The following is a 12,649-nucleotide window of genomic DNA, read 5'->3' on the forward strand; positions in this document are numbered from 1 at the left end:
CAACTTTTTTTTTTGTCTGTCGTTTCGTCTGTCCAGTGTGGTTTGGTTCCAGAAATGTGCGAGGAAATTTTTGTCGGTAAAAGTGAGCTTCAAACCCCAGGAGTAGCAATTAAGACTATAGTGACCCTTTCAAACCTGATCCTTATTACAAGAAATTGTAATGCGTCTTAGGTACTGTTGTGTATTTATGTTGTGTGTTGTGAACTGATCAATTCTTGTGTGTCAAAATGTCTTGGTGTCCAGGTCAGCTTGTGTGTGTGTGTGTACTGTGCTATCGTGAACTGTTGTGGCATTCTTGTTCAATAAAGCCTAGGATCAAGACATGTGTCACGCGCCGCTGGGAAAAGGTCTCCATTGTGATGGGGCTCTGGGAAGTTTGTGTAATCAAAAACAATAAATGATTAAATTAATTTTGTTTTGATGACGTTAGGTCTAGGGTTTTCTAACGCCACCACACACCAGCGTCCGATACAGATCGGAAATAGAGCACACAGGTAGCATACAATTGATAAAAGAATCCCTTTAGTAAAAAAACAAAACAATGTTTAATGTAAATAGAGACGAAACGGGGGGGGGGGGAGGGATTACAAAGATGAGGATTATAAATATATATTCTAAAGCAACTTATCTATAAGAAAAGATAAATCATCATATTGACTGCTAAACGTATGAATGTCCCATTGTTCGTGTGACTTACCTTTTAGGTTCCTGGGTTCAATCAATGTCTCGGAAGCTTATCCCTCAGCCTTGGTGCTGTAGACTGTTTTAGTCTGCTAGCGTGAGCAGAAGCTTGGGAGGTGCCAGCTACAGCTGGAATACTGTAGTTGGATTTAGAGTGGACCGGCCGCTGTTCGGTGTCCTCGAAGTGGGAGGAACACAGCGGGGTGGTGCAAGATCAATGGTGATCAGGCAGGCTGCGGGTGCTGAGAATTGACTTCAGATGTGGAGCTTGGTACTCAGTGTTCGCTGATGCTAAGGTTCCTTCCTCCAGCCACGGAGTTAAGGGTGGTTTCAACAGGAACAGGAGTTTTGGAAGATCAAGGATTCTGATCAAGCAGCAAGCTGTAATTCCAGGTAACAGGAAGTGTGTGGATTCTGCGACAGGCAGGAATTCCAGGTAACAGGAATGTGTGAATTCTGCGACAGAGAAGGAATTCCAGGTACCAGGAAGCGTGTGAATTCTGCGACAGACAGGAATTCCAGGTAACAGGAAGCGTGTGAATTCTGCGACAGGCAGGAATTCCAGGTAACAGGAATGTGTCAATTCTGCGACAGACAGGAATTCCAGGTAACAGGAAGCGTGTGAATTCTGCGACAGGCAGGAATTCCAGGTAACAGGAAGTGTGTAGATTCTGTGGTAGGCAGAAAGTCCACTAACATTAAGTGTGTGGATTCAGCGGCAGGCATAAAATTCCACTAAGCAGGAAGTCTGTGGATTCTGCGGCAGGCAGGAATTCCACTAACAGGAACCAGTCGGTGTCTCCAGTCGCAATCAGGCTGAAATAAAACACCGAGCTAAATGTATTCAAAATATAACAAGGTTACAAAGACAGTTTGTGTGGAAACACAAACCAAAAATCGGCCCCCGAAGTGGTCCACCCAGGCAGGCTTCAATATTTTCAGAAAGAACATCCGAATGAAATTATGTCAAAGACAAATCAGAGATAAGAATGGAGAAAGAAGATTGACAGATCTTGTGAAGTGACCCAACGGTCCAGCAGATCAAAGGATAGGTGCAAGTGAATGCAAAGTTTGATGTGAACCTGGCCTAACTAGTTCCCCTTTCAGACCTTGTGGTCTATAGGGCAGATGATGTAAAGTTCATCTGTTTTTGTGGCCTACGGTTAACGAGGGTGTCATGTGGCCAGCACAACGACCAACCTCCTTTACTTTTCCCCAACTAATGTCGGGTACCCATTAGGGGTGGGTGGACTCAGAGGCGTCCAAGGATATCGAAGTTGAAAATCCCAGGATTCAAACCCGGGAACCCCAGTTCGGAAGCCAAGCGATTTGACGCTCAGCTACCGCGCCTCTCCTGGCCTAACTGAAGTCTTATAATTCATGTAATTATATTGTGTGCTCTGCTGTGTTGAAACATATAAGATAATGCAGTTTACAAGATTACTATTCGTTTTAAATTCGCTCTAACTTATAATGCATACTAATTAGCTTTTTCTCTTTAAAAAACTGCTTGCATAAGTGATTTTAGAAATTAGATTATTCTTTTTCAGAAAAAAAAAAAGTAGCCGTTGCATCAGAACTTTGAATAGTCTAAAACAGCGGTTCTCAACCTTTAAGCTCGGCGACCCCTTTTTACAATTCCTCATTTTGCAGCGACCCCCCCCCTTTACACACACACACAGCAATAGAAGAGTAGACAAAAACAATCCATATTTTCGATCGTCTTAGGCGACCAAAGGGGTCGCGACCCACAGGTTGAGAACCCCTGGTCTAAAATATTGTGATGTCGGATTTTCACTATCTTTTCTAGTTTACGCGATCTAAACGGGACAGACGGACAGACATTTCACACAAAACTAATAGCGTCTTTTCCCCTTTCGGGGGCCGCGAAAAAGGCACCGTGTTCTCTTCGGGCATAAGCCGTCATTCAGAGAATCACTTAATTCAATTAACATTTACAAACAATGCTGGTCAAGCGTTCAGATCAATAAAAGGGGCAATGATCACACTGCCAAAAAAAAAAGGGGGGGGGGTAAACATAAACAAGAATAATAAATAGTGGTCAGCGATCATGACGTTGGTCACGAACAATGGAATGTAGAGAGTGTCCGTTCAAGGGACACAACACTTGACTAAGTGAAATGGACAAGAGAAGTTAATTTACTAATCTCTCCTAAGCTCAGTCTCAATGCGTTAGAACAGGGGGTGGGCAAATTACTAACCGCGGGCCACATGCGGCCCGCCTGAGTGTTTTATGCGGCCCGCGGACACCTAAAGAAATCAGGTGTGCCCACAGTATATACATAGAAAAATGCAAATATATTAAAAATGACTCTAAATATCTGTATAAATTATTGAAACTGTGGCATTATACAAAGTTTCAAGTAGACGAAGCTTAAGCTAATTGACTATACTTCAATACACTCAGGCTTCACTCAATCTAAGACACAATCTCAGGCCAGTATTTATTCAATGCTATGAAGAACTGTGTTGAGTCTTGGGTATGCTTGGAACAAGAGGGCAAGAGTAACAACCGATGGAGCTCGATATTTGACTGAGAAAAAAAGTTTTTTTTTTTTTTTTAAGAATATCCCAACCACAAACTCTAAACAGGAAAGTTTGATTAAAGCTGCATAAAATAACATTAATTTATGAGGCCGCATATAGTATAAGGATTAAAGTCATCAGAGCTAAGGGGTCCTTACCACAGGCAGTTTCGAAAGAAGATTTAGAAACAAAATATTCCGATGCATATGCTGGCGTAGCATAGGCAACGTACTGAGAATAATATTAAATCTCAAGAAAGAAATTTGTATGTTCCTTGAATGACTTTGACTTTGTTACTAATATTTCTAATGAAAAGTGTTTTTCATAGCAGCTATTGCATTGGATATATTACATACGAAATGCAAGTGCATGTTAAATCTTTTCAAACAAGGCTTTCCAAATTCTCCATGCAGGCATGTGAAAACAGGCTTTGTCATTTTCCTTTGCTGAAAAGTGAGACTATTTGTAGTGAAAAGGTTAATAGTACAAGACTTTTTTAGAATTCGTAAGTGTGGCATTTATAAAAGCAAATTTTAAGGCGTCTAGATCCAGTTTTCAATACCATCAGCTCACAATTTAGCGCAGAGGCTGATTCAGTTCCAGACAACAATCATAGCTCCATGAAATATATGACCTGAAAGAGACGTTCCATTCGATACTTCCGCTATAGTTTGACACCAGTTACAAGGGTAACAAACTAGTAAGCTAGTTCCACAGTTCCGGAACATTACGCACGAGTGTAAACAGTTAAATACTTCAAATTAAAAACAAATGCACATTTGTGATGACAAAAGCAGAATGTTTTTTAAAAAATCGTAAAAAATGGTTTCAGAAATAGCACAGTCTTGTTGTAATCCCTCAATTGGAAGTGTGAAAAAATGAAAAATGAATGTATAAATATGAGTTAATAGACATTATAGAGTTAGCTAGCGTATTTTTCTAAGTTGTATGTACATATACGTCAGTTACACAGACCGGATCTCAAACAAGGAAATCCTATGCCGAACTGGGAGTCGAACACTTAGTGAGGTTGTGACTGAGCGTCGCAATGAGGTTTGCGGGACATGTTCTACGTCAAAATGAATTACGCACACCAAGAGTTGCGATAACATGGAAGCCAAGACGAGGAAAGCGCAAACAGGGACGTCCTCGTATTACTTGGCGACACACCTTCATGGAGGACCTCAGAACAGTGGACACCAGGTGGGAGGAGGCTTCAGACATTGACAGTGACAGATCATTATGGAGACAGCTTGACGCCCAATGCGCCGAACGGCGCGGGAGGACCTAAGTCTAAGTAAGTACATATACATAAATACGTATATGCGGCCCCCCATTTCCAAAAATGTTTTAATGCGGCCCTCGATACAAAAAGGTTGACCACCCCTTGCGTTAGAAGAACTAGGCGATCAGCCAAGATAAATGACATAAAATAAAATGTGCAAATATATACAAGGTTGCGTGAACGATCAATTGGGCAAAGTAATATGGTGGACATAGGTTATTGCAATACGTAAATATGTACATATGAAATAGTCATCTTTCGTACTAAAGACAGTGAGAAATACACAAATCCAAATACCAATGAAATAAGTTCAATCCACATAAAGTCCAGTAGTGAACATAATCTTACCACAAGGTCCAAGTGAAAAGAACAAGAGTTAGGGAGAATAATAAATGGAATCTGTAAATGTGAATACTGCTGGCGATTGAAACAGTTTGAGCCTTGTAAAATGTTTTACATGTTTCGGATGTTCCTTCAGAGTTGAAGATTGTTTACTTCCTAGTCCAAACCTCCCGCAGGACGACGTGGGATGGGAGCGGGCAGGGTTTGAACCCTCGACCGTCGATAAATCCGAACGACAGTCCAGCACGCAAACCTCACGACCAGTCAGCCAGCCTTATATGTCGCTTGGCTGGAAATAGGAATTGGGATGGACGGCATGTGATCACGTGATAAGTCAAGATAGATAGTATGGCATCCGGTCATGATTAGCGTGACGTGTGCTCAGTGTTTTAGACAAAGGGGAAGCGACGGTCTCGCAAGATGAAAGGAGCTTAGATTTTCTAGCGCTAGAGATAAAGTCAACAAGCTTGATAGACTTTACATTAGAATAGAATAATAGAGGTATGCCCGGATGGGCAGACTAGTGAGTAGCAAATGTGGTCTGACATTCGCACTAAGAGATAAAGAGATAAAACAAGGTGCATGACAACAGAGTTGCCAATGTGGTAGACTCAGTCTAGTGAGAAGAGGAAAAGGTTGTGGTAAAGTTGGACTTACAAAGGGAAAATAATAAGGATGAAATAAATAAATAATAATTAATGCTGTGATAAAAATGTGACACTGTGGGCAACCTTTTGACCTGTAACAACAGGTCTTCTTGTAGTGTTTTATTAGGTTACTACAGGCAAATCATTGTAGAGATAGATGTTACAGTGTTGCAAAACGCATCTGGAGATGTTTGACTGTCTTGTTCGGTTGTAGTAAAGATTCAGATTATGAATTCAACAAACACAACTATAAGATAAGATATGATAATTTTTATTGGTCCAATCAAATGACTACAATTGACCACCTCAGCGTAACTATCTTATCGTATCTTATCTTATCTTATCTTATATAATACAGACGTTACTTCAAAAAAGAAGATGATTACGTCCTACGCGTCATGCATTTAGTCATGCATATTAACCAATGACTTAAATTCAGCCAAGTCACTGGTTTTCCTGGCTAGCTCAGGCAACCCATTTCATGCTCTAATAGCACTAGGGAAGAAGGAGTATTTGTACAAATTTGTCCTAGCATATGGGACGAGGAATGTGCCTTTATCTTTGTGTCTTTCAGAGTATTTTATTAAATTTTGTTTTTGTATTTGAAGATTATGGTTCAGTGTTTTATGTATGATTGCTACTTTACTTTTGAGCCTTCTGTCCTGAAGGCTTTCTAAATTTAGTGATTTTACTAAAGGTGTTACTCTGGTCAAATGTGAATATTCGTTTGTTATGAATCTCACTGCTCTATTTTGTGTCTGTTCCAGTTTCTTAATGTTTTCTTGACTTGAGGGGTCCCAAACGGAGGATGCATATTCTATTATTGGCCTAACCAAGGTTAAATAACATTTTAGTTTTATGTTCTTATTTGATTTATAGAAATTTCTTTCAATAAATCCTAATCCTTTACTACTGTAACAATAACAACATAGCTGCAAATACGAACAACATTCACACACGAAACACATATACACTCACAACCAGCGTTTTATAAATCAGACATCTATGTACTTCTCGATGTACAAACAACACGCAAAAGACAAAAGTCCAGACTGTATAACAATTGAACTGAAGTTTAATATAGAACGGGCCACAGTCGGGGTCATTGTCACTAATATTTTTTTTTTGGTCTCCTTAAAGTCTTTAACGCCAACTCAATAGAACCTCACTATCCGTGACGTCACAAAATGTTGCGTTCAAAGCCCGTCAACTATTGTGCGTCTCTAAGGTAAACAAACCGCATCACAAAATGCAACGACCTGTGCGAAGAGTTTCTAGGCTCACCTAAATTATTTGATACATTTGAAGGAAGTTATAAAAAAACAAAACAAAAGGAGTTAATGTAAAGTAGAGTTTCACTTTCAGATCTTGGATCTATAGGGCAGACACGAGGGTGTCATGTTGCCAATACATCAACAAACCGCCTTTAATTATTGAGAGCTGGGTGGACTCAGAGTCTCAGACAACGATTCGGACGACAATATGATAGAGTTTGAGACCTGGTCAGTGGTGCAATAGGGACAGTGCTGCAATTGGGTATCCCGAAATTAGAAATCCCAATCTTCACCAGGATTTGACCCCGGGACCCACAGTGTGTAGGTAGGAATGGTAGGTGGAAGAAATTGACATATAAAAAGGTACTTTAAAGTTCATAGAAAGAAAAGTTTTGCTTTAGCAATGCAATTCCTAAGACTGACAGATGTTCTTCAATTTCATTTTATTTAAGCTTACATGTTTTAATAGTTCAGTTAGGGCATATTAAAAGCTGACTGTTCAGCTGCTTTTGTGCTAGTCAGACATTCATAAAGTTGTTTTTCGCCAATATGCTCTATCAATATGGAAAAAAAAAAAGAATTAATTTTAAATCTTAATTAAATCAGATGTTCCAGTTGAAAAGACTTAGAAAGGTAGAGCGTAGAGTTCCAGTATGGGGCGCGATGGCTGAGTGGTTAAGCACTTGGCTCCCAAACCTGTGGGCCTTGGTTCAAATCTTGGTGAAGACTGGGATTTGAATTTTAGGATTGTTAGGGTGTTCATAATGGGTGACAACTTAAGTTGTGGAAAGATAACCGTAGGCCATAGTCTCTGAAGAACATTAAGTAACCCTCAATAGTGACTAACAATTGGCTCTATGACGTTTATGCACTAAAATAAAAAAAAAACAGGGAAAAAAAATATATATAAAAAAAACAAACAAACAAATAAATTGACAAAGTAGATAGGAAGTGTATTTTTATCAATTAGATTGAAGCATTCATGTTATTAAATAGGTAACAGATCTAGACCAACGACAATAAATCTTTGCGATTAGAAATATCTTATACCAATCGTTTTTGTTTAGCGCAATGTCATGCTTTTAGCTTTCTTAATACGCTATGATCATATCACTTGTCTTGACAAGTTGGGGAAATAGGAAAAGGGGGGAGGGGGGAGGGGGAGAGAAAGCTTTTAATAGTATAAAAAAAAACGGGGGGGGGGGGCGACATAAAGTCAAACTTTTTAACAGACAAAGTTGATGTAAGTTTTGTAAAAAAAAACTATTAAAAAAAAAAACCAACATAATTTCGAAACTACTACTGTAATGACTCTGTATTAAGACGCGAAGAAGTTGAGACTAATCCCTGTTTCCTGTAATGACGTGACGATACATTAAAAACTTTAAACGGAAACAGCTAGAGACAGATTAACAGAATACAGCTTCGGAAAAAAAAAAATAAAAAAGCAAAATGAAGACTATTAATAACAAGATAATAACATTAAACAAGGTTACAAAAGACAGTGTGTGTGTGGAAACACAAACTTAAAATTGGCCCACGAAGAGTTCCACCCAGGCAGGCTTCAATATTTACAGAAAGAACATCCGAATGAAATTATATCGTATAGACAAATGAGAGATAAGAATGGAGAAAGAAGGTTAACAGATCTTGTGTAGTGCCGCAATGGTCCAGCAGATCAAAGGATAGGTGAAAGTGAATGTAAAGTTAGATGGCCTAACTAGTGTGGTCTATAGGGCAGATGATGTAAAGTTCATCTGTTTTTGTGGCCTACGGTTAACGAGGGTGTCATGTAGCCAGCACAACGACGAACCACCTTTACACTCCCAACGTAAGCCGTTAACCATTAATGTTTGGTAGACTCAAGAACGCCCTTTACTTTTACCCAACTAATGTCAGGCACCCATTGGAGCCACCGAGCCTTCCCTGGCCTAACTAATGTCTTATAATTTAACTAATTCTATTGAAAAGGCTAAAGAAAAGTATATGCAATAACAAAAAATTGTTCATGAAAATAATGTTTGTAAGATTACTATTTGTTTTAAATTAGGTCTAACTTATAATGCTTTTTCTCTTTAAAAAAACTGCTTGCGTAACTGATTTAAAAAATTAGATTTTTCGCTTTCAGAAAAAAAAGTAGCCGTTGCATCAGAACTTTGAATGGTCTAAAATATTGTGATGTCGGATTTTCAATATCGTTTCTAGTTTACTAGATCTAAACAGGACGTAGTACAGACGGACAGATATTTCACACAAAACTAATAGCGTCTTTTCCCCTTTCAGGAGCCGCTAAAAGTGTAGTTGAATTAATTAGTTTGGATCAGTCATGTTATTAAATTTGTAATAGATCTAGACTAACAATAATATATCTGTGTGATTAGAAATATTTTTACCAATTTTTAACGGCCCCCGAAAGGGGAAAAGACGCTATTAGTTTTGTGCGAAATGTCTGTCCGTCTGTCCATCGCTTTTTCAAATCATAAAAAAAAAATTCGCTCAAGCCTCCTCAAGGGGACCACGTCAGTCAAGTACTATTTCTTTCCCTTGGTCATGATAATAATAAAGCTTGTCTTTGAGTCCGAAGATTAATGTTAAGAAATAAAGTTCCTATTTTAGACCTTTGCGATCTGTGTGCCAGATGAAGTAAAGGTCATCTGTTTCTGTGGCCCATAGTTAACGAGGGTGGAGCTAGGTCCTAAAATCCCGAAATTCAAAATCCCAGAACTGAAGTCAAGCGCTTTACCCCTCAGCCACAGCGCCTCCTGAAAATTAATGAGGAATGCAGTATTTTCCGTGGCGACGCACGCCCCAAGCTTGGACCTACATATTTTGCCACATCCAGGGCAAGCACAACCATGTCCGTCGTTCGAAATACCAAACAAAATAATTAAAATAATAATAAAATAATTAAGCAATCGTTAATTAACTACTTCCTTTTTTTTAAAATGATTCTTGTGCTGTCAGTGTCTTGGCCTCGTGCTCGCCTCGTTCTGACATTTAGAGCGATAGCAGTCATCCAATCATATTCGCGCTACAACCACGAGAAAGAGACAGGAAGTGAGAGAATATATACTACTAGTCAACTACTTTTGACATGCAGGCTACCAACGGGAAACGCAAACCTAAAATCTATGGCCACATTACAATATCTTCGGGGATCGCAAGGACCTTCCTTCAGGGAACAGTACCAGGAAAAAGAAGAAGAGGCAGATAGAGAAAGCGACGGGAAGACAACATAAAAAATGCTTATAGCATGCTCAGAGCGTAATGGTCCAATCTCATTTATAGACGGTGCTGCCTTTAGGCGCTCAGTAAACAAAATTCTACCCGAGTCGGGTGTCGAGCCTCGAGCCCCCTTCGTAGGTAGCCAAAGCGTACTTAGCCTCTAGACCACGCTTCCCATTGAAAGAAATTCTAAACAAGGCAAAAAAAAAAAAACATGGAGAAATTAAGAAAGAGGGTCGACAAGAATTGCTTGGTGCCAAAACGGTCCAACAGACTAAGGGATAGGTAGGAAGGTAGGTAGGTACTTTTGGAATCTGAGACAGAGCTTATACTTCACCTCAGTCAACTACAATTACTTCCCCTTGTTAGAGATACCAAACAAAAATAATTCATTACCAAAAGTTGAGTAACTAATTAATACATTTCTTCATTGATTCTTGTGTTGTCAGGTAAAGAAACAATTGTGTAAAATTTCAGCTTGATCCGAGAGGGCGGTGTGGGAGAAATTATGTGTACCAACTTTTTACCAGACAGACAGAGTTGATATAAGCTTTGTTAAAACGTGCCGGACTATCAAACGTCGACTACTTCTCAAAATAATGATATATATATATATATATATATATATATATATATATATATATATATATATATATATATATATATATATATTATAGAACACTATTACCACATTCTGATTAAACTTAATTAACTGTCATGAAGCTAGTCTTATCGACTTAAAAGCTTACTGTCAATGAAAGAACAGACAAGGCGTTTTCTTTTTTAATTTTTTTCTATGAGCTCATAATAATAGTCCGTGATTGAGTTTTCAACTAATCAAAGCCTGCCAGTATATATTTACTATTTAATAGAAAACAACATCACAACTCTTAGGATGAATTTGTTAATAGCAACTAGTTTGGTTCTCTTATTTAGTGACATCTATGTGACCAGCAGCCGTGGTAAGTACATTTCTATTCCTACGCTGACAAAGTAGTTCGGAACTCTGAATCAGATCGTGATAGAAAGTAAAAAAATCGACTAGAGAAATATACAAGTACCAATCCTTTTCGATTTGAATATTTACATAAAGTTGAGCTGTTAGCGTTGTTGTGGGCCGTTATTTAAAGTTATATTTCAATGTGTCGTACCAACATTAGCCTATCCTGTTTATTGGATATAGATCAACACCACTAATTGGTACTCAATGGCGTAGCTAGAAAGGGGTAGAATTTGAAAATCCCTTAATTGAGGGGGAGTGGGCTAATGAATGTTGTTACATCAAAAATTAAATATTCCGTAAAATGTTGGGGCCCCCCAAAGAGGTTAAGCCCCGGGCACTCAAACGATGGAAAATTTCCTAGCTACGCTCCTGTCGGTACCAGCGAATTCAAACAATGGCCTTATTTTGTTTGTGTCGCTATTTCTTATTTATGTGGCAATATTTGGGACGAATGTAAAGCTCACTTTTAATAGTATTGATGTTAATATTGGTTTAGATCAGTGATTCCCAAAGTGGTCTATATAGACCCCCAGGGGTCCATGAGGACTTCCAAGGGGTCTACGAGACAAAAATGTTTAGGAACCACTGGTTTAGATGAAGCAGGGCATGAGATAAAGCATGCCATTGAAGGTTATTCGCTTGAATACATGGCGATAATGTTACTCGAGACAAGATTTGTCAACCGTCTTTCTCCATTCCATTTTGTCTTTTGCATTGGATAGAACCTCTTTCAAGGGCAGGCCCGTCCATTCTTTTATGTTGTCCTCCCATCACTTTCTCTGTCTGCCTCTTCTTCTTTTTCCTGGTAATATTCCCTGAAGGAAGGTCTTTGCGAGCCCCTAAGACCTAATATGGCTAGGGATTTTTAGTTTCTTTGTTTTTATAATAGTTAGCTTGTGATGGAGGGTTTTAAATCGACCTTCTTAATTATATTACATTCAATTTAGGTTGAAAGGTCCATTATTGATTTTCAATAACAACGAGTAAGAATCCAAATATACTAATGATCATAGCATTATAATCTTATTAGAATAACAACGGGTAGGAATGCAAATATACAAATGATCATCTCATTATAATCTTACTAGAATAACAATGAGTAAGAATGCAAATATACTAATGATCATTTCATTATAATCTTATTAGAATAACAACGGGTAGGAATGCAAATATACTAATGATCATCTCATTATAATCTTATTAGAATAACAACGAGTAGGAATGCAAATATACTAATGATCATTTCTTTATAATCTTATTAGAATAACAACGAGTAGGAATGCAAATATACTAATGATCATTTCATTATAATCTTATAAGAATAACAACGAGTAGGAATACAAATATACTAATGATCATAGCATTATAATCTTATTAGAATCTTATCTTTTTCTTATTTATTTAATACAAACGTTAATATATAAAAAAGAAGATATTTTTGTGGTTTACACAGGGCCGTATGTGGAGGCCTAGGGGCAGAGTTTTCCATGGGGTCCCCTAAATTTTTTTCAAAACTTATTAATAAAAATACTAATATTTAAAAGCATGCCTTTTTTTTTTTAAAGAAAGTAACAGATTACTTGTAAATTTAAACTAATTTTCCTTCTTCAAAAAGTAATAAATTAATATGTACATTGTAAAAAAA

Source organism: Biomphalaria glabrata, chromosome 7 (genome assembly GCF_947242115.1).
Source record: "Biomphalaria glabrata chromosome 7, xgBioGlab47.1, whole genome shotgun sequence".
Classification (NCBI taxonomy): domain Eukaryota; kingdom Metazoa; phylum Mollusca; class Gastropoda; family Planorbidae; genus Biomphalaria; species Biomphalaria glabrata.